General features: G+C 36.5%; 1 long non-coding RNA gene across 1 annotated transcript in view; it reads right to left on the bottom strand.

Annotated features, from left to right (window-relative positions):
* Positions 1-793: 793 nt before the first annotated feature.
* LOC105483295 (uncharacterized) overlaps positions 794-24,460 on the bottom strand; it is a 39,840-nt gene continuing 16,173 nt past the window's right edge. Inside the window, exon 3 of the long non-coding RNA XR_011609849.1 lies at positions 794-940. This is a non-coding gene — a long non-coding RNA (uncharacterized lncRNA). The remainder of the gene's footprint in view (positions 941-24,460) is intronic.

Below are 24,460 nucleotides of genomic sequence, written 5' to 3'. Positions count from 1 at the left end.
AGATACAGCAATAATAGATGTAGAATAAAGAGAAAACAGCAATGGTTAGGGTGTGTGTAAGTTAAAGGGAACAGCCAACAGTGATTGAGGTCAGAGAACACACTGAAGAACACAATAAGTTAACTGGTGAAACAAGATATTCAGTCAGGACTTAAATGATTCAATGAAACTTAAGCATCAGGAGAATTAGAGGGAAATAGAAGTGTAAGATTGCAACAATAAGGCTTGGGTGACTCAAATAATGATTGCTTCTTGCCTAAAGAATTTTCACCATTTTCTTGAGATTAATTACAAATCACCAAGCGTGGCTAGCCTGACAATTTCAAAGGTGGGAACAAGAATCCTTATTACCTGGCTAGAATCCCAGGGAGGATGAATGTAAATACTTGCCAAAAAAAAAAATTTGTAAGTTATTTTGAAAAATTACAAAAATGTTGATAAGATAATGAACTTTTATTTTTTTATTGGCACTTGCTAAAGCCAAGGAACTGACAAGTGGACCTGGCTCTCTTTTATTCCCATTTAACCTCTTAATAGGAAGAGCTCTATCCTCAAATATTTACCTGTCTCTAAAGTCTCAACAATGGAAACTATCTAGAGAGATGCTATACCTTATTATTCTCCTCCAGTGGATATATTCACAGCTTCCTAGTCTGTGTCTCTACATATCTGGTACTAGGTATACTTTCAACCTTGAATACCTTCTTTATTATGGTTGATAGCAGCAATATCATACTGCTATCATAGATATTGAATCATAGAGTCAGAAGGAAGTAATGAGAAAAAGGCTAGAAATATAATTAGGGTGAGATTGTACTATATGTTGTATGTCATACTATGAAGCTTACACTTTATATGTTAGGTGAAAGAGTTAAAGGAGATTGGGAGTTACATAGCAATTTTGTTAGTGCCTTACCTCTTCTTGCTAGGGAGAGTCAATCTGGGAAGAACAATACCGGGCAGAGAGAGAGAGAGAGAGAGAGAGAGAGATCAGTTAAAAAGTAATTGCAGTTTTATCCAGACACATGATGACCAAAGTCTGAAGTAGAACCATAATAATAGAGGTGAAAAAAAATGAATACATTGTAGATACTCAGGAGATAAGATTTGCAAGTCTTGATGATGGATTAGTTAAGAGTACATGTGGGAGAGGATAGAGAAATAGATGCCTCCAGGATTTGCTTCTTAATTGTCTAGCTGGGTAATGGTGCCATAAACCATAAAGCAAATAAAGAAGGAGGAATAGCTTTGGTGAAAAATTATAAGAAATGGAATTTGTACAGTTCAAGTTTGCTTTTCCTGTGAGAGATCCAGGTGAAAATGGAAGTAGCGCAAGTGTCTACTTACATCTGAATCCAAGGGCAGAGAACTGATGAAAGGTAAAATTTGGGAACATGAGCACTTAAATTATATTTAATGAAGGATGAGACCACCCACAGGAAACAAGCAATGTTTCCCACGAATATTGGGAATTGTATGACTACCATACAATTGATTTGCGTGGTATCAGCATCAAGAGTAAAAAGCACAGAGATGGACAGAACTCCTCACTATCAGGGAGTCCACACAAGATTCTGGCTCATCTGCATCTGACAAACATAATTTGCATTGAGTTGGCAATAATTTGTTGTCTTTTAAAAAATATTGTTACACTAGTAATTACTGCCTTGACAATAACAACCACAAATCCCATTCAAGCTGTTGTTTGTGAAACCAGTGTAAGCTGGGAAGGAAAGATAAAGCATACACACACACCCGCACATAAATAAGGCATGAATGTGAAATAGTGAGCTCATTGGAAAGACGCAAGCGGGCTGAATAAATATTCACCATGTTACCAGAGAGTGAATAAGAATTTTTTAAAATAATAATCAAAACCCTTTCAATATTTTTATTTATCTTAGTACATATCTAAAGAAATAACTAGACATGATTCATATTTTTCAAAGGGGTAGTATTGCTAATATGGACTTCATAGAGGACTTATACTATTTTTACATATATGGAAGATGTTTACTTGTACAACAGGTGGAAAAATGTGTAACTTTTCTAGAGGCAAATTTGAAATTCTTCCCTTTTGAAAGACACAGGTGCCTGACAGTGTATTGCCAATTCTTTAGAAACAATCAAAGGAGTGTGAGAAAAATAAAACTACTGAGATGAAAAAAAAAATGTATGAGAATTACATGGAGCTGCCAACGAGCTTTACATTTTCAGCTTAACAAACAACTTGATTATTGACTAAGGTTAGCAGAAATGAAAAACATATTTGAAGACTCACATCAGGAAGATAAATATGTTATATCCGTCTGCCAGGCAAGCAGTGTTTTCTTGTGGAATACAGGAGCATCTTGAGATAGAAAGTTGGGTTTATTCAAAAGCACATAATCCAACTGCAGCGGTTTAATGCGAAGGAAAAAGATTTGAGAAAACTGAGCGGCCAATCTCACTACAAATGTTTTATAGGCCACTATTTGACTCTCATATTGAAAAAGTTTAATATTTTAATTTTAAATAAATTAGAAAAAAAATACTAACTAGGCAAGATGCAGTGTCTTATGCCTGTAATCCCATCACTTTGGGAGGCCAAGGCAGTTGGATCACCTGAGGTCAGGAGTTCAAAACCAGCCTGGCCAACATGGCAAAACCCTATGTCTACTGAAAATACAAAAATTAGCTGGGTGTGATGGCACATGCCTGTAATCCCAGATACTGGGGAGCTGAAGGAGGAGAATTGCTGGAACTGGGGAGGCGGCAGTTGCAGTAAGCAGAGATCATGCCACTGCATTCCAGTCCGGGCAACAACAACAAACTTTAACAATACCTATTGTAGTGAACTGACTTTAAGGAGGCGTGCATTGTCCCACCTCCTTATAATCACACCTTGTGTCATTCCCTCCTTTTGTATCTGAGCAAGACCTGCGACTTGCTTCTAACCAAAAGAATGCAACAAAGATAATGAGATGTATATGGTTATGTGTGCACAGATGCTGCAGGATATTCATCCTGTCAGAGTCTCTCTCTCCATTACTGGATTTGAAAAAGCAAGCTGCCATGAATTATATAACTGCAAGGAAACAAATTCTGTCAGCAACTACTACAGAAAACTTAGAAGCAGATTCTTCCCTGGTTGAGTCTCCAGATGAGAACTCATCCCTGGCCAACACCTTGATTGCTACTTAGTAGAAGTTACTACTAAGCTATGCCTGGGCTCCTGAATATGTAAACTCTATGATAATAAGTATGTGTTATTTTAAGCTACTACGTTTGTGATCATTTCTTTTTGCAATAGATAACAAATAAAACCATTTATATTATATTATTTATTTGTTTTCTCAATCAAGACGTACTCAGCCACTATGTTGGGTGCTGGATATAGTGCTAAACCAAGGTTTATAGCCTAATGACTCAGACATTCATTATATGTACAACAACATAGAAGAAATGCAGGGTACTGTTGGAACCTCAGAAGGCTTTATGAAAGAAATAATATCGAATATAAAATTTGAAATAAAAATATAAATTTTTTAAAAAATGATACTTCTATTTCTGCCTGAGATGGAGTAACAGGAACTGGATTTATCTCCTACCTGAAACACTTAAAAACGGGGAAAATGTGTTACGAAGGGTTTTCACACCATGGACATCAGGTAGTGCAAGGCAGCAATCCCTCAGAGGGGAATGGATGAAATAAACCCCATTATGGCCACAGCTCACTTTCTGGAGAGTTTCCAGGCTGTGATGCAGGGAACAGGAACCCAGCTGGAGGGTGGTGTCTCCCTGAGTCCAGGGGATGGAGCTGGGTGTCCAGGAGGCCATGGTGGCTAAATGAGAGCTGGACAATACTCGGTGTTTGACAAAATCAATTTATAAAAAGAGATTATTCGAAGCTGATTGTATTTTACTCTACAAAGGTTTGTACTCACTTCATTGAAGAGTCATCACATAGTAAGGCCCTGGCTGAATAGCCTGAGGCTCTTCCTTCCAACCAGACATTTGGCAGCACTGGGAGAGCTGAATGAGGTATGCAGGTGCTATCATGGACTAAGGCCAAGCAAAGAATTGGTTTCCTACACACACTTATGTGTGTTTAAAAAATAGAGATATTAATGTGCTACAATAGGTAGAATATTTCTGTAGGAAATATGAGAAGGTGGTAAGTTAGTTGTCTCTGGAGAACAGGCCTGACAACCTGGGATAATGTGGAAGGGATATTATTTGTACTGTATGCTTTTTCTACTGTTAAAATATTATGTGATGTATATGCACCTCTTTTTAAATACAAATCTAGCTAAAATTTTTGAAAAACAATATAATTTGTTTAGATGAAAGGAGTATTTCAGAAAGAGAGATCTCATGCAATGATCAAGATGAAAATGAAGAGACCAGCCTAGCATTTGTGTGTGTGTGTGTGTGTGTGTGTGTGTGTGTGTGTGTGTATTCAGTAGAGGTGGGAGGTGGCCAAAAATAAATATGAAAGGAGAAATAGGGGCCCGATTATGCAGGTTCATTCTTGTAGGTCATTTTAGAGAGCGTAGACTGAGTCCTAATAAACTGCTGTTTTCCTTTTGGTGTATGTATCATATGATATTTTGTCTTTATTAATTTTTTGGAGTCATTTTGTCTTTTTAATTACCTTTTTGGAACAGCTTTTTTTTTTTTTTTTAAATCATTGTGGCTTCAGTTCCCTCCTCCAACTTTCTAACATTAAGGACTGTCATAGTTGGTTGGTGTAAATGACAGAGGTAGCATCGCCAACCTTGCCTCTAATATCAGAGTTGTTGTGTAGAACCATGCAAGCTGCAAAATGCACAGCTCCAGATAATTTCCGTCACATAGAGCAACGCTTCTCAAGCACCAGTGTGCATAAGAAATACCTGGGAATCTTTCTAAAGAGCAGGTTCTGGTTTAGTAAGTCTGGGAAGGGCCTGAAATTCTTAATTTCTAACAAGCTCCCAAGTGATGCTGATGCTGCTTGTCAGAAGATTGCAATTGGAATAGCAGGGAAGTAAACAAAAATATGACTAGAGTTCCCTGGAGAAGGCCAGTAGATGACTCAGTGTGAGAGCAGATAGGGCACTATGAAATTGAGACATTTCAGGTGTGGCCATAGCAATGTGATAAGATTCAGTCAATTATGGTTAAAGATTTTTAAAATGTGAAGGGATGCTTTTGTGCCCTTTGGTATAAAAATCATTTTAGTGCACCCAATTCTAGTCTCTTAGATTACATATTGTAATTAAAAACAGAAGGTAGTGCTTTGTATTACATATCAGTACTGGACCACTACGAGCTCTCAAATCCCAGGGAGAACACCACAATGGGAAAATGGAGTTGTGGATTAATTTGTAGATGTATAAAAAGAAAAAATTATCCCTGGCACTGAAGGAGGAAAATGTATCTGGAGTATTCCTTCTTATACAAATTAAGGTCCTGTGCTCTTCTGTCTGCCCGCCTCACTCCTGACCCTGGCAGCCTGGGCTCTGGCTTCTAGCCTCCACAACTACCAGACAGCCCCATATATGCTGAAATCACTTTCCTTTCTCCAGGCTCAGTTTTCCATTATTTCATGGCTTTATTCTCTATTAAGGCAATCTTGATTAATGAAAGCAAAATAAAAACATCTATGAAAAAAATTATTGTGTTACTCTGGTCATAGCTTGGTTTCTTCAGGAAGCAGCTTCTGATGTGAAATTTGCAGGCAGGAAGTTTATTGGGAAGTACTATTAAGATCAACAGCTGTGGGAATGTGAAGGAAACAAAACTGGGCCCAGGCAAAGGTTAGGCTGGGATGCAGGCACAGCAATGCTTCAGCTGATACTACAAGGAGCTCTGGAGCTGGGATGGTCCTGAAGAGTTGTCTCAAACTGGGACAATGGGGCCAGACTGTTTTACTCCCACATAAAACAGCTATTAGAGGCATACTGCTCCTGAGATGGGGATATGTTATCAGGTGAGGCAGCTCTTTTCAGTTAAGGGCAAACATCAGGAGAGAATACTAGGCTGCCAGCTGTTAGCTGTCAACATTGCCAGCAGCTGGGGGAATAAATCCTTTAATCTTGAAGGACGGGCTATATAAACTGCACGATGGAATATCTATATGACCCTTCCATAAATAATTTATGTTTCTGGATCCTCAAATGCCTTAACATAAGAATGCAAAAAAGCAAATAAAGGAACCATATCAGTCTGTGGTAAAGTGGCTTGGGGTAAAAAAGTCCCTCATATCATCTAGTTCAGTGCTTTTAAACCTACCTTAGTGAAGTACTAGGTCTGTTAGGTTTTTTTTCTTTTTATTACTTCAAACCTGTCATCCTGTCATGAACAGATAAATGGTTTTATCACATATGACCAGTACACACAGCTTGCATCACAAATGTTGAAAAACACCTGAAATATACCCCATTCAGTAAGTCCATTGGTCAAGAGCTTACATAATATAGAAATGTCAAATCACTATAAGCATGTATAAAAAAGAGTTATTCTCGATTTCTGTGCTGGTATCAAGAGTGGTTACAGTTTGCTGATGGGCACTAGGTTTGTCTGCTATTCACACCAGTTTGTAAAGCCCTGATTCAACGGGTCACTTGATTCATGTCTTTACAGAAATTAAACAATCTTATAAACAACAACAGCAATAAAAACTACGGCAATAAAAACTACCATTGATTACCACTCTGCTTAGGAAAATAGAAAACCTAGGGTTTTTCCCTTCTCTTACCTTGTATTTAACACTCAAATGAGTGGAAGTACCCTGCTCTATGTCCAGACTATTCCTAGGTTATTTGGATTTCAATCTCTATAAGAAAAGGACATGTGTCAATTAATGCCCCTGTTTCACGTGGGTTATGTGCTGTTAACTGCTTTTTAAATTTTGTATCTTTCTTCACACTTAAGAGCCAGTTTTAGACCCACACTGAACTGCTTCTGAATTGAACATCATCAGAAGAGAGCTGTTTTCAAAGACTACTCCTGCTGAATTTGAGTTAGCTGCCTGTCACTTTAAAGTTTAAGCTGCTACAGGTTCAAAGGGTGTGAAAAAATAACTAGACAGGACCTTTGTGTGTGTAGTCAAGCTCCTTTTAAGTCTTCGGAACACCACACCTGCTTTGACAATCCACTTGAACTTGAGCTGTGCTGCAATATTGTTCTTACTCGCATGGCAGCAGCTGCCCATTGAAGGTAGAATATATTATAGGCTGCAGCTTTTTAACATTAGATCACCAAAATAATAAGACTTTTTTTGAGGTTCTTCATTTGCCTCTTATCCGCAAACAGAAAGAACATAATAAGGAAATCACTGGAGAAAATTCTGTTTCTGCTTTCACTCATTACCACTACTCCCAATCAGAGCCTCTGCAATTATTAAATGACATTAGAAACCATCTGAGTTGGGAAGCAAGATTTCTGGAAATGCAAGGCTCTATTCTAGACCATGGGAAATGTCTTCTGATGGAAAATTAGTAATATTTCCACCCTAATACCAAATAAGGAGCCTCTGCACTAGAGAGGAGAACTTCCTGGGCTGTGCTACTTGTATCGCATGGTTAAATATATTTCTAGATCACAAAGTAATAATTTCTATTGTGGTTTCTTAACACATTTCAATGGAGTATAATTTGATCCCAAAAAAGCAAGGGATACTACAACTAGTTAACTTCATCTCAAAGCATCATCATCATCATCATTTTAAGAACAGTTAGTTTCACAAGATTTTACCATGTGTCAGTTACTATAAATTAAACTCATCTAATCTTTATTAATAAACCTATGATGTAGGTAGATATGGGTACGATTACCGTATATATCCTAAACATACGTATACCCAACCTATTAGAAAGAATAACATTGTTACTGAGAACTTCATTGATTTCCCATCAAAAACCCAATACCTAGACAATTAAGCTATTCAACATTAAAACAATAATTACCTTGCCTTGAGGGAACTTGAGAGAAAGAGGATTGCCTTTTTTTTTTTGAGACAGAGTTTCACTCTTGTTGCCCAGGCTGGAGTGCAATGGCGCGATCTCGGCTCACCGCAACCTCCGCCTTCCCGGTTGAAGCAATTCTCCTGTCTCAGCCTGCCAAATAGCTGGGATTACAGGCATGCGCCACCACCCCAGCTAATTTTGTATTTTTAGTAGAGATGAGGTTTCTCCATATTGGTCAGACTGGTCTTGAACTCCCAACCTCAGGTGATCCGCCAGCCTCGACCTTCCAAAGTGCTGGGATTACAGGCGTGAGCCACTGCGCCCGGCCAGAGGAATATCTTTTAAGCCCACACTTCAGTGTAATATCTACTGATGGCATTTCCTTTGAGCTGCGGGACCAGCTAGGACCATACAATAATGCATTTGTTTAAATCATGCATATACAGTCATATGCTTTCTAAGGCAAAATATCATTAAGCTGCTTGCCATCAGCTTTTCACTTTCAGGTATGCTTGTAAATATTTAGCAAACTATTGTTTTATACATATATTTTCTGAATTTTATTATAGAAAAATTTACACTTCTAGAACATATTACCATCCAATAGAAATCACTGCTAAAGGTTTGCTCATTCTCAGTCTAGATTAAAGTAAAGAATACCCTTTTTATTATTTGAAGCACAAAAAGAGAATATATCTGAAGCACAAAAGAGGAATAAAATGGCTTTTTTTTTTAACCTCTGCATTCATGCTTTCATAATCTATAAATCTGTATTTAAATATGGAGATCTCTTCTCTCTCTCTCTCTCTCTCTCTCTCTCTCGCCTTCTGAAGCTGGCCCAGAAGTGTGAAGGGGGCCCTGGTCCCTGTCCCCTAGGTGAAGCATGAAGTGAGGTCGAAAAAGCCAGAAAGCGGCTACGAGTTGTTTACAAGTAGAGGTGAGGCAGGAGAATAGGGTCTGGAGGCAGGTAACCTAAGGACTAAAGAACTAAATCAAACGGAAAACCCCAACTTTCTAAGCCTAAGTAAATAACTTTGTAGCTTCAGCTACGGCAGGAAACATCCTCTTCGTTTGCATAGGGTGTATGCCGAGTAACCAATGGGAAACCTCTAGAGGATATTTAAACCCCAGAAAATTCTGTAACCAGCACTCTTGAGTCATTTGCTTGAGCATGTTCCCATTCTGTGGAGTGTACTTTTCTTTCAATAAATCTGTGCTTTTCTTTAATTACTTTGTTTTTACCTTTTGACCAATTCTTTGTGTTCAAAATGCTACAAAGCAGGACACCCTCCACCGGTAACAGAGGGTCTCAGGTGGCCTCTCAGTGTCCTCCACACCTCTGGCAGGAATGATTCTTGTGTAACCCACTCACATGTAATGAAATAGAAGAGTGTTTCAGGACCTAAAGGGATCTTACGGATGTGCTTCCACTTGGAGCAATAGTGGTTCTGCAACTAAACTTATAAAAAGGCTTCAGGTTTAAGACTGATTCAAACCAGAGCACCATCCACTAGCAAATAATTGAGGCTGTATCAGTGCACTGAATTTTTTAATAGAGAAATATGGTTATAGAGGGAAGAATAAAAATCAAATTAGTTCTATATTTACTTCAGAGATTGCACCTAACACTCCCACTCATATTTAGAATTGTGCACTAGAAATGCAGTAAAAGACAGCAGTGACTTTCAGACCAAAAACTATCTTTCGGAATGGATTTATTTGACTATGTTGGTAGATATGTCAACAGGTGTTATCATGGTTGAATCAATTCACTGATTTAATTATAATTAAGTCATTCAATGGTCATTCAGTCAGTAGATATTTTAATCTCTGGACTAGCCAACAATATTAAAAGTAGTCTAAAAAATATGAGAGCTAAGAAAATAGTTCTGTAGTACTGTTATTTATTTTTAGGTGCTAAATTATAGGATGTATCTTTAAGGCACACGAGGCGAACATGTAAAGAGGGATTGTGGACCTAATGACACATTTATTGAGGAATTAGTATTTGGATTTGTCCTTAGAAACAGGGTATTATTAAATAAGGATACAGAGACAGAAGGATGAGAATATTGAACAAGTTATATGACTTACCCAGTGTTAAACATATACTGTTGAGGCCAGAATCTAAACATGTCTTTTGATTTTAAAATCTATGATCCATCCAGTGTTTCATGAATTTTTAATTATAAAAGCAATACACAAGTTGTGTATCCTCCAGTTGAAAAATATGACAAACAAAGTTAACTCAAGTCTGAGCATCTTATGTTATCCATTTGTGAGTTTTTAGACAACCTTTATTAAACATTTACATAGTTATACGTATGTATTTGTATGTACACACAGAGAGACTCATTTGAAAATAACTGTGGGTACAAGTTATTCTTAGAGCATAACTAATAAAAGCAAGATTCATAGAAGTAAACAGTACATGGTTGTTTTAATCTAAAATTATTCATACAAATGCAACCCACATGTCTGTATTTACATAAACATATTTTGGTAAAGATACAAAACAAAAACAAAAAAGAGTCTTATGGCAGCCATTATCTTGGGGAAGAGAAACTGGTAATCATAGGGATAGAAAGACAGATTTTCAATGTTATATTCCTGCACTATTTGATTTTGTTGGCATGTTTATATATTGCTTTTATAATTAAAAATCTAGTTTAAAATTAAATACTAACATTTATACAAGAACAAAAATATACAAAAGTATGTAGATTGTAAAAGTCACATGATACATTTAAAAGTGTTGGTGAAAATTATTTTAAGTTACTTTGCTGCGGAACTTGCAAATGATCTAGTCAAGAGCCTGAAGCAATACACTTTCTCATCTTGTTTAATTCCTCCTTCTCTGGGAACATTTGCCACATGGCTGTGACTGATGGTAATGTGACTTCTGGACTCTTTAGGAAGGAATGATTTCCATTTGCTTTCTCTTATGGAGTCTGTGGAGAGCTACAGAATGCAGAATGAAGAGGAAATATTCTGTTTGATGGAGTTAGTAATAATAAATTGTCATCCCATAAAAGGAATCCAGCAAATATTTCTTTAAAGCAGCTTATCTAATAACTTATAAACTAGTAGGAAGCAACGTGATGCCTCAATTTATTGCTGCCCTTCAATCTGGTGACAATAGTTCTGACAGTTAAAGATAGGCTTTCCTCACCAGCCTAGAGAATTTAAAAAATTGTTCATTGATTTCTTCTATTCTTCTAGTACAGCTGTAGTCATTTTCTATCTACAGAGGGCTTTAACGCCCTGACTATCCTCTTCATATATTATCATCTACAGAAAATTGAATGCACAATGGCATTTGTATGAATTTCCAGTTTATAAATATTACTGTGCTTTCAAGTATTCTTTTCATCTTCTCCCTCCGCCATAATATTGGGCAAAGTGAATATTCTTTTGAGACTAGAGCAAGTGATAAATTCACAGGACCGAATTTTTCTCTGAAGTTGATATATGTTTTATTTAAATCAAACTCAAGGAGAGCGATTAAGAAGTCAAAATTGGGCTGGGCACAGTGGCTCAAGCCTCTAATTCCAGCACTGTGGGAGGCGGGGGGGGGGGGGGGGGGGCAGATCACCTGAGGTCAGGAGTTCGAGACCAGCCTGACCAACATGGAGAAACTCTGTCTCTACTAAAAAAAAAAAAAAAAAAAAAAAAAAAAAAAAAAAAAAAAAGTCCAAAATTATCTGGGCATGGTGGCACATGCCTGTAATCCCAGCTACTTGGGAGGCTGAGGCAGGAGAATTGCTTGAAACTGGGAGGCGGAGGTTGTAGTGAGCCGAGATCATTGCAGTGAGCTGAGATCATGCCACTGCACTCCAGCCTGAGCAACAACAGCAAAATTCTGTCTCAAGAAGAAAAAAACAAACAAAAAAAAAGTTAAAACTGCGAAATTTGACCTGAATGACACAAATTATTTTTAATAAATTTTATTTGGACTGATGTAAGAGAATAGCAGAAACTATTTGGAAGGATGACTCATTTTCCCAATTTTTATTTAAAAAAACCAATACTGACCAAAGATTTGTAGACGTTTACCTACTTTGTCTTAATTAGAAGGCATGGGAGAAAAAAAATGTGTTATCTATTTTGTCATTTCTGATATGAGCAAATATAAGAAAGTTATTCCCCTGTTTCTATTGGTTGAAATAACACTGTACAGGGTTATTTCAGGGGGGAAATACAGGGGGACCAGAGTAACTTACTCTATTACATATACTAAGCATCATTCTATTCCTCAGATTTTAGTAGTTCTGCAAACTTTGTATTTGTCAGCTATACAAATGGAAGAGAGTTAAAAGCATTTCTGAATGCTATAAGATTGAATGACTTACACAGTGAAAAAATGACCAATTGTCCTTAGTGAGCTGTCCAAAGTTGCATGAGAAGAGAAAAATGTAGTAATTCTGAAAAATGAAAGTAATGGAAAAGTGTAGGCAGTAAAGTTCCTTTACCAGTAATGCTACCTCATTGAGCAGTCAACTAGGTGTGCTTTGAATAAAAGTCATCAGTTCCTCTTCTACTATTTGCAGTGTTTTGGTTTTTTTGCTTTTCAATCAACGACACATCACAATTTATAAAACATGTATATGTTAGCTTTTCTGTTTTATAGCAAGGATTATTTTGAAGAACATTTGAACACAAAATATTTACTATATTCTAAACAATGATGATTACTTAAGATTATCCATCAGATTAATGTTTTAAGTGGAAATTATATTGAGACTGTGTCAAGTGCCTAAGTCTCAAAAGTAACATAAACCCGTTGAAAATCGTTCCACAGAACAGGAAGAAGTTGGATCAATCCAGTGCTATTAAACATGCATGTATTTTTGTACCCATGGCAGTTACTTATAATACATAGAGAAAATCCATATTTCGAAGAGTGGCATTATGTCTCTGTGATTCTTTTGTAAGATAAGCTAAAGAAGATTTGAGCAATTTTTATTATTTTGGGATCCTCACATAACTCAAAAGTGGTAAAATCATTTTCACTCAAACTTTTAAAAGAAAGAAAATGCCCTTTTCACAGAGGCCAAGCATACAAATATTTTGCTCAAAAGCACATTTTTCCTTATTGTAATAAACAGTGCAGGATGGAAGCAAAACCTTCAGACTGGTAACAACTTCTTGCTGCTATACTTTGGATAAATAAATACAACTTTCTTACTTGACAGCAAATGTATATATATGAATATGATGCAGACCTTAGTCATTTAGAAAAAGAGCCAGTGCAACTGAGTGAACTTGTATATCAGGCAGTTGTTTGAAATTCAAAATAATAGTAGCTGATATCCCTATAAGGTTATTAGGAAATTACTTTCTATTTTTTAAAAAATGTACATGTAGCTGCTGACTGATGACAAATAGTAAATACCCTCCTCTCCTTGCATTAGAATACGAAGATGGCTAGTTGCCACAATTTAATAAAATATCCCATCTACAATGTAGAAATGACAAGGACGGATCTAGATAACTGCTCTACTACCTTCGTTATATAATAATAAAATTCTCACCCTAAGGGGTAATGTGTGTTGTTCATCACCACTCAGGCAGACAATGGTAAACCTAGGCTGAGAGTGCAGATTTTTCTGATCATTACACCATTACTCTTTCCACTTGAATCAGTTAGGGTAATGCTAGGAGTAGGATTAAAAAGACTTGAAAATGTAAAGGCACAAATACAATAGAAGGGCACTTGTGTTCTTGCAAAAGACTAGTTCATGTACCTTGCTAGTGAGAGGTACAAAATTATTCTGGTGGCTAGGCTGCCTGAAGCTCTGTGGCTTTTCAATACATGGCTTAAATGTTGCCTTCGGGGTCATCTTCTTCCCAGCTGGTGGTTGTCCACAAAGGGGGCATAGCATGGAGAAATGTATAAGAGAACATTTTTGGGGGACACACCCAGAAATGACCATTGTTACTTTTTGTAACAATCCCTTGACTAGCACCTAGTTCCTTGAAAACAAGAGAGGCTCTGGAATGTAGTCTGTCTATTTGCCCAAGAGAAAGAGAAAACAAATTTTAGTACACATCTAGTAGTCTTTTCTTCGTGGTACTTATATCTGCATGGATAATATAGTAAAAGGCACCCTACATCCCAGCCCTAGGTTCTGTTAAGTCAATGAGATACTTGGGTAAATAAATTTGCATTAATACCTAGTATCCCTAGATACTACTACTACTTTAGATACTACCAGATCTAGTATCCCTAGATACTTTTACTTGGGTAAATACATTTTCATTAACATCTAGTATCCCTAGATACTATATACTACTTTACTACCTTACGGTATGTGGTCCTAATCTCCTAGAGGACCTAAGTAAAAGCCTTGCAGCATCCCAGCACAGAAATCTGTAAGTTAAGAGATACTTGGATAGCTCCTTCAGGGTTATCTTTTCCAACTACCAAGTCATTGCTGGTATCATGAAGAGTGGCTTCTCCATGCCCAGTCCTAATGTAGGAGCTCACATTTCAATTCTGTCCTGACTTCTATGTTCATCTCTGCTTTAAGATTAACACACAAGTACTAGGGGAAATAAGGTGATACAGCCACTTTTAAAAAAATGAATCAACTATTTTATTTAGAGCAAAGTATCTATCATCTATCTATATGCTGTGCACACATTTTTACAAATGTGAAATCATACAGTGGATAGTTGTTTGACATAAGATTAGAGAGGCATTTAATTTAAAGTTCAAATATAAAATCTTGCCCATGTTTTTAAAATGTCTATTTACATAAATAAAATGAACTTTTTAAGTTATCTATTAGAATGTATACTTAGAAAATTTACATGTTTTCTTATATTTCATGTCTCTTCACTGCATTCAGAAACTAGACTACTTCTTTTGTTTAGTGAAAGGATATGACAGAAAAAAATAAAGGCCTTTAAAATTTTAAATTCTAGAACTTAAAAAAATGAAAAGCACTCAAGGAATAGGCAATAGATTTGGAAGAATAGTGCACAAGTGGAAAAGGATAATCACTTGGAGAGTATAAACAGAATCCCTGTGGAAAGCAAGAGGGCAGTGAGGAAGAGGAAAAGCCATGAGTGTGTGATCATTAAGGAATCCCTGACTGGGGGGCCCTGGACACTGACTGCCCCCTAAGTGAAGCATGCAGTGAGGCTGAAAAAGCCAGAAAATAGCTACGAGTTGTTACACGTAGACTTGAGGCAGGAGAATAGGGTCTGGAGGCAGGGAACTTAAAAGAACTAAATCAAACGGAAAAAGTCTAACTTTCTACACCCAAGTACATAACTTTGTAACTTCATTTCAGCTATGTCAGGAAACATCCTCTTCATTTGCATAGGGTGTATGCCAAGTAACCAATGGGAAACCTCTAGAGGATATTTAAATCCCAGAAAATGCTGCAACCAGTGCTCTTGAGCCACTTGCTGCAGCCTGCTTCCATTCTGTGGAGTGTACTTTTGTTTTAATAAATCTGTGCTTTTCTTTCATTGCTTTGTCTGCACCAATTCTTTGTTCGAAATGTTAAGAACCTGGACACGCTCCACCAGTACCAGAGGGTCTAGGGTGGCCTCTCAGTGTCTTCCACACCTCTGGCAGGAATGATTCTCATGTAACCTACTCACATGTAATGAAATAGAAGAGTGTTTCAGGACCTAAACAGATCTTATGGATAATACTAAGGCTTCATGAATGTCCTGTATGAATAACCAAACACCAAGCAAGGCAATGGAGGGGATTTACTATGGGGTTGTAACTATGCATTAATCTGGGCACCCACTACCCAGATCACAACATGAATCATTTTCAATAGTGTATTGTGCTTTCTCATGCTTCATTGCAGGTGATATTCTACACTCTCTCCCTAAAAGGTACCCACATTCTGACCTCTGTTGCCATTGAACAGGTTTGTGTGTTTTTGAATTTCACCTAAATACAATCAGATGCTATGGTTGGCTGGAAGTGTCTGGTTTCTTTTATTTCATACTTATAATGTATAAGAAATTAATCTGTGGTGTTGTGTACAGCAGTTGGTGATGGCTATAACACGTTGCTCTCTGCTCCAAAAGATTATTCTTTTTGGTTGTTGTATACTCTGCCCTTGTACCACTAAACCACAATTTATTTTTACTTTCTGTTGACAATAGAGTTGTTTTCATTTTAGGGCTATTGTGTATAAAGCTGCAGTGAAAATTATTATAGATGTCTGCTAGTAGAAAAACACATTCATTTTCTTGAGTATATACACAGGAGTGAAATTTGGGGGTCTAAAATATATATACATTTATTTTTAATTCTGCCTAGTAGTTTTCCAAAGTGCTTACAAATTTACATCTTATTGGCAATGTATCCAGCTTTCCAGATACTCTAAATCCCTTGTTGACACTTGTTATTGTCTGTGTTTTTCATTTTAATCAGTGTGTTTGGGATGTTAATTGTATCTCATTGCCATTTTATTTTTCATTTCATTACAAACACCTCTATGCACACAAACTAGAAAACCTAGAAGAGATGGATAAATTCCTGGACACATGCATTCTCCCAAAACTAAGCCAGGAAGAAACTGATTCACTGGACACACCACTATGAGCTCCAGAACTGAATTAGTAATAAATATCCTACCAACCAAAAAAAACCCTGAATGAATAATGATGTTGAACAATTTATACACTTGTAACAATTTAGATACCTTATTTGGGAAATGCCTATTAACATTTTGCCCATTATTTTAAAAACTGGCCAATCTGTCATTGAGGGGGATTTAGGTTGATTCCATGCCTTTGCTATTGTGAAGAGTGCTGCAATGAACATTCATGTGCATGTGTCTTTATGGCAGAATGATTTATGTTCATCTGGATATATACCCAGTAATGAGATTGCTGGGTCAAATGGTACTTCTGCTTTTAGCTGTTTGAGGAATCGCCATACTGCTTGACACAACGGTTGAACTAATTTACACTCCCACTAACAGTGATTAAGTGTTCCCTTTTCTCTGCAACCTCATCAGCATCTGTTATCTTTTGACTTGTCAATACCAGCCATTCTGAGTGGTGAGAGATGATATTTCATTGTGGTTTTGATTTGCATTTCTCTAATGATCAGCGATGTTGAGCTTTTTTTCTTATGTATGTTGGCTGCATGTTCTTTTGCCCACTTTGTAACAGGGTTTTTTTTCCCTTGTAAATTTGTTTAAGTTCCTTATAGACGCTGAATATTAGACCTTTGTCAGATGCATAGTTTGCAAATATTTTCTCCCATTCTGTAGGTTGTTTACTGTTGATAGTTTTTTGTTTGTTTTGTTTTTGTTTTGCTGTGCAGAAGCTCTTAAGTTTAATTAGATCCCACTTGTCAATTTTTGCTTTTGTTGTGATTGTTTTTGGTGCCTTTGTCATAAAATCTTTGCCGTTTCTATGTCCAGGATGGTATTGCCTAGGTTGTCTCCAGGGATTTTATAATTTTGGGTTTTACATTTAAGTCTTTAATTCACCTTGTCTTGATTTTTGTATATGGTGTGAGGAAGAGGTCCAGCTTCAGTCATCTGCATATGGCTAGCCAGTTATCCCAGCACCATTTATTGAATAAGGAGTCTTTTCCCCACTGTCGTCTTTGTCTGCTTTGTCAAAGATCAGATGGTCGTAGAAGTACAACCTTACTTCTGGGCTGTCCATTTTGTTCCATTGGTCTTTGTACCTGTTTTTGTACCATTACCATGTGTTTTGGTTACTGTAGCCTTGTAGTGTAGTTTGAAGTTGAGTAACGTGATGCATCCAGCTTCATTCTTTGGTTTACAATTGCTTTGGCTTTTTGGGGCTTTTTTTGGTTCTGTATTATTTTTGGAATAGGTTTTTCTAGTTCTGTGAAGAATGTTATTAGCAGTTTAATAGGAATAGCATTGAATCTGTAAATTGTTTTGGTCAATATAGCCATTTTAATGATACTGAGTCTTCCAATAGATGAGAATGGGACATTTTTCTGTTTGTTTGTGTCTTCTCTGATTTCTTTGAGGACCGTTTTGCAATTCTCATTGTACAGAGTTTTTACCTCCCACGTTAGCTGTATTCCTAGATATTTTATTCTTTTTGTGGCAATTGTGAATGGGACTGCCTTTATGATTTGGCTGTCAATTTTGCTGTTGTTGGTGTATACAAATGCTGGTGATTTTCGTACATTGATTTTGTATCCTGCAACTTTGCTGAATTGTTTATAAGATGGAGGAGCTTTGGGGCCGAGACTATGGGGTTTTCTAGATATAGAATCATGTCATCTGCAAACAGAGATTGTTTGACATCCTCTCTTCCTATTCAGATGCGCTTTATTTCCTTCTCTTGCTGATTGTTCTGGCTAGGACTTCTAATACTCTCTCGAATATGAGTGGTGAGAGAGGGCATACTTGTCTTATGTCAGTTGTCAATGGGAATGCTTTTAGCTTTTGCCCATTCAGTATAATGTTGGCTGTGGGCTTGTCACAGATGGCTCTTACTATTCTGATGTATGTTCCTCAATACTTAGTTTATTGAGAGTTTTTAACATGAAGGGATGTTGAATTATATCTAAAGCTTTTTCTGCATCTATTATGATAATCGTAGTTTTTGTCTCTAGTTCTGTTTATGTGATGAATCACATTTATTGATTTGCATATGTTGAACCAAACTTTCATCCTGTGGATGAAGCCTACAGCCTACTTTATCATGGCAGATTAGCTTTTTGATGTGCTGTTGCATTCAATTTGCAAGTACTTTGTTGAGGATTTTTGCATCAATGTTCATCAAGGATATTGGCCTGAAGTTTTCTCTTTTTGTTGTGTTTCCGCCAGTTTTGGGTATTAAGATGATACTAGCCTCTTAGAATGAGTTGGGAAGTAGTCCATCTTCCTCAATATTTTGGAATAGTTTCTGTAGGAACAGTACCAACTCTTCTTTGTATATCCAGTAGCATTCAGCTGTGAACACATCAGGTTTGGGGCTTTTTTTGGTTGGTAGGATACTTATTACTAACTCAGTTCTGGAGCTCATATTGGTCTGTCCAGTGAATCAGTTTCTTCCTGGCTTAGTTTTCGGAGGGTGTATGGGTCCAGGAACTTATCCATCTCTTGTAGGTTTTCTAGTTTGTGTGCATAGAGGTGTTTGTAGTAGTTTCTGATGGTTGTTTTTATTTCTATGGAGTCAGTAGTAACATCTCTTCATCATTTCTAATTGTGTTTATCTGAATCTTTTTTCTTTTTTTTTTTAAGTCAAGTTAGTGGCCTATTTTATTAATTTTGTCAAGAATCTAATTCCTGGATTCATTGATCTTTTCATTTTATTTTATTTTTGGCCTTGATTTCCTTCAGTTCATCCCTGATTTTTGCTCTTTGTTTTCTGCTAGCTTTGGGGTTGATTTTTCCTTGCTTCTCTAATTCTTTCAGTTGTGAAGTTAGGTTGTTAATTTGCAGTCATTCTACCTTTTTGATGTGGGCATTTAGTGCTATTAATTTCCCTCTTAACACTGCCTTAGCTACGTCCCAGAGATTCTGGCATGCTGCATCCTTGTTCCCATTATTTTCAAAGAAATTTTTGTTTTCTGCCTTACCATGGAATACTATGCATCCATAACAATGAAATCATGTCTTTTGTGGGAACATGGATGGACCTGGAGACTATTATCCTTAGCAAACTAACACAGAAAACCAAATACTGCATGTTCTCACTTATAAGTAGGAGCTAAATCATAATAATTTATGAATGCAAAGAAGGAAACAACAGACACTGGGGTCTACTTGACGGGGGAGGGTGGGAGGAGTAAAGGAGCAGAAAAGATAACTATTGGGTACTGGGCTTAATACCTGGGTATGAAATGTTATGTACAACAAACTCCCATGGCACATTTACCCATGTGTGTTTGTTACATGTTTGTGTAGCATACCTTCACATGTACCCCCAAACCTAACATAGAAGTTTAAAAAAGAACAAAATATTTGTCCACATAAAAAGTTGTATACAAATATTTATGGAGGCATTGGTATTAATCACCAAAAAGTGAAAATAGCCCAAATATCTATCAATGAATACCAGATAAAGATAGTATGGTATATTCATAAAATGGAATATTATTCAGCCTTAAAAAGAAATAAAGTGCTGATAGGTGCTAAAACATGCATTAACAATAATAACATTCTCAATGAGAAAAACCAAACACAAAAAGACTCACATTGTATTATATTTGTATGAAATTAGCAGAATAGACAAATAGGAACAAAAAGTTAAATAGTAGTTGCCAATGGCTAAGGGATCAGAGAAAGAGACATGACTGCTGAATGGGTGTGCAGTTTCTTTCTAAAGTGAAAAAATTGTTCTGCTACTTGACAGTGGTAATGGTTGCCAAGTAGTGATGATTGCCATATCAAGATTGTGAATACACAAAGACACACTAAATTTAACAGTTTAAATGGTTAATATATTAATACTCAATTTTATGTTTTATTATTTTTATCTCAATAAAAACAATTTAAAAACAACAAAAACCAAAGAAAGTTGGATATCTTTTTCTTAATGGTATCTAAGTTTTTTATGTACTCCAGATGAGTTCTAAGTCAGATGTATATATTGTGACTATGATTTCCATGTATGTATTATAGCTTACCTTTTTACAAAAAATGTTACCTTTTGATGAACAAATTTATCAATAATTTCTTTTATGATTAGCCCTCTTTTGCCCTGTTTAGATTTTTTTTTGCTCAAGTTAATAGCAATATTGTCTTATTATTTTTTTGTTCTGAGACAGAGTCTCACTCTGTCACTGAGGCTGGAGTGCAGTGGCATAATCTTGGCTCACTACAGCCTCCGCCTCCTGGGTTCAAGCAATTCTCCTGCCTCAGCCTCCTGATTAGCTGTGACTACAGCATGCCACCACACCCAGCTAATTTTTGTATTTTTAGTAGAAACAGGGTTCACCATGTTGGCCAGGATGGTCTTGATCTCCTGACCTCGTGATCTGCCCGCCTCGGCTTCCCAAAGTACTGGGAATACAGGAGTGAGCCACCGCACCCGGCCTATTCTCATATTTTTATAGAATATTTATTGTTTTACTTTTCAAATGTAAGTATTTGATCTACTTCAAATAAAGTTTTTGTACAGTGTGAGGAAAGGGTCAGGTTTATTTTTTTCTACATATATATTCACTTGATCTTCCATATTGGAAAGATTATTTCTTCCACAATGAATTGAAATAATGAATTTATATGTGGCTGTGTATGTAGAAGTACTTTCTAAATTCTCTTTTGTTTTGTTCTGCTTGTATCAATACTATGCCTTTTTAATTACTGCAGTTTTATAGTTAGTTTCTTATCTAGTAGGAGTAAGTATTCTATCTTCTCCCTTTCCTTGGCCTCTTTCTCTTCCTTTTCCTTTCTCCTCCTTTTCTGTTTTCTCCTCTTCTTTTCTCTGGCTTAGCGATTCCATGTAAACTTTCATACAATAATATTACAGGACAATTTATATTTCTATTTATATTTCATGTAAAATTCCACATAAGTTTTAGAAGAAATTTGCCAATTTCAACAACAACAACGACACTGTGATTTTTATTTAAATTGCATTATCTCCTAAAACTTTAAAATCTGGTATGTTTTGTCTTAAGAGGGAGATCAGCTGTTTATTTTAGGAAGGACTTTCTGATGGAACTTTGTCTCTTAAGCACCATGAAATGAGAGACATGGATCTACCTTTTAGCAGCTATCAGCATAGCCCCCCTTGCTCCTGTATGCAGCCTCAGAACTCAGCAAATTACCCATGGGGAAACTGGGCTCTGACTCTTGAACATGTCAAGTTCCTTATCTGTTATGCCAGCCACACTCAACCTCAGAACCTCATGCATGGTTCTCTCTTTTCTTCCATAGAGTCTCTCTGAGTAGGTCAGGCACAAACTTTGGTCTACACTGAGAAGTGGCAAATATTCACAGAGAAGAAAACAACCAGCTCATTCAGAAGGCCTTCTTTCAGAATTAAAGTCCATTATTGCTTCTATGGCTCTTATATACTTAAAATATTATGTTTATAATATATCTAGCCCTTTCTACTTTTCAGCAAGAACATTGGTTTGATGAATTCTCCTTATTCTATTCAAAAAATGGAAGGCCATTTTTATATGGATTCTCATGGAAAAGATGCTATCTTAGAGAAGATCCCAACTTTATCCTCATTTCCCATCCCAACAGACATAGCATTATGTAAGCAAAAGACTGGGAAAGAAGGCACCTTAAATTGATTTATAATAAATTTATTCTAAGTAAGATAGGTATTTGAGATAGAAGTTAAGTCAAGTTATAGAAAAGAACAAAGTTAAATTTTATGTTAACCTAACATTTTTTGAACCAGTATATGTACTCAAGACTTTAAATTTGGGGATCAATTTGAGTCATATTTTAAAATAAAAACTTCACAAATCTTTCAAAGAAAACATTTCTGCCTTATAACAAAGTTGACTTCAGATAGTGTCCTCAGAGTTTAAGATGGATGGGTAAATTCATGGTATCAGCTACCAGATTTGTGTATATTTTTATACTTTATGGATCTGATGATGTTTTTATCACTCGAGAAAAAACATAGCAAAACTCAGTGAGCTACTAAGTATGTCCCAGGAACAACAAAATGAAATAATAAAACGAGGTGAAAATAAGTGAGGTAAAATACATTTGAAGTTCATCTCTGGGTAAGAAACAGACCAACACGTTTTGAACACTTAATTCTTCTTAAGTATAGCTTCAACATTTCTCATGCAGATTTATCTGGAGCTCAGAAGTCTGACTTATGAAAAGTCTACACTGGAAGACAACAAACCAAGGGGGATTTTATAGGCCTAACTCACAGAAAGATGTGTGATAAATATTGGAGGCCCTAGTAGACTTAAGGTGTTACTCTATGAACTTTAAAAAATGAGAAAAGGTATAACTGGCTTATAGTTTACGTCGGGAGACAAGAGGAACATCCATGAGAAGCAAATCTAAATATAACAACACAAAGGAGTACATGATATTGATAATTGTCGTGCTGTTTTTGGAACTATCCCATTATAAGCAGATGCCTCTTCTCCACATTAACTTTCATCTAAAGGAAATCATAGCTATCATGCAGATTCATTGTTCTGGTTATTCCTTGACAGGTTATCAAGATAAATATCCACATAGGCTCAGAAAATGTGGACCTTTCTTACGTATTAGCTTTTTCAAGCATCATGGGCAAAACCAAAAACAAACAAAATACAAGCAAATAAAGAAAATGAACACATTCTGTGACCTGAGATACAAGAGAAAGGTCCCACTGAACTCTGGAGGTGACTTCCAGAGGCCAACTTAACAATGTCCCTTTATTCTTCTTATGCCATAGAAACAGCAGTACTGTAAAGTGATAAACTTTGTGGTAGACAAAGTCTACTATGGCTCCTAATGATCTCTGCCTCTGGGTATTCCTGCCTTTGTCTCTTCACTTTCAAATCAAGCCATCTAAGCCTGGGCTTTTCATTGTGGGAAGTTTTTTAAATTACTAATTTAATCTCTTTATTGTTATATCACAAGTCTATTCAGATTATTGATTTCTTGTCAAAGCAGCGGTTTGTGTTTTCCTAGAAATTTGCTCATTTCTTCTAATTTACTTAATGTTTTAGCACACAAATGTTCATAGTATTCCTTAATCATTCCTTTCTGTAAGGTCAGTAATCATGTTCCCCTTTTATTTCTGATCCTAGAAATTGAGTCTTCTTTTTTTCTTGATTAATCTTACTAGAGGTTTGTCAAATTTCTTAATCATTTCCAAGAACCAGAATCAGTTTCATTCATATTTCTTTTATGTTATTTCTACTCTGTATTTCATTAATTTCCTTTCTGATATTTATTATTTTTCTTTCTTTTATTTGATTTAGGTATAATCTGTTCTTTTTTTTTCCCCATTTTCTCAAGGTGGAAGGATAGGCTGTTGACCTGGGAACCTTTTAATTTTTAATATGGGCATTTACAACTGTAAATTTCCCTCCAGGCTGTGTTTTACTGCATCCCATACGTTTTTGGTATGTTGTATCGTCTTCATTTCCAAGCATCTTAAGAATTTCCTCTTTTGGCCGGGCGCGGTGGCTCAAGCCTGTAATCCCAGCACTTTGGGAGGCCGAGACGGGCGGATCACGAGGTCAGGAGATCAAGACCATCCTGGCTAACACGGTGAAACCCCGTCTCTACTAAAAAATACAAAAAACTAGCCGGGCGAGGTGGCGGGCGCCTGTAGTCCTAGCTACTTGGGAGGCTGAGGCAGGAGAATGGCGTGAACCCGGGAGGCGGAGCTTGCAGTGAGCTGAGATCCGGCCACTGCACTCCAGCCTGGGCGACAGAGCATGACTCCGTCTCAAAAAAAAAAAAAAAAAAAAAAAAAAAGAATTTCCTCTTTTTCCTTTTGATCTCTACTTTGATGCATTGGTTATTTAGGAATGTGTTGTCTAATTATCACATTTTTTATAATTTTTCTGAAATTTCTATTACTGGTTTTTAATTTCATCCTATTGTGGCCAGAGAACAAAG

The sequence above is a fragment of the Macaca nemestrina genome, chromosome 11, assembly GCF_043159975.1.
Source record: "Macaca nemestrina isolate mMacNem1 chromosome 11, mMacNem.hap1, whole genome shotgun sequence".
NCBI classification, from domain to species: Eukaryota; Metazoa; Chordata; class Mammalia; order Primates; family Cercopithecidae; genus Macaca; species Macaca nemestrina.
Note: the sequence above shows the minus strand (reverse complement) of the source record. Positions and strands in the feature narration are given on the sequence as shown.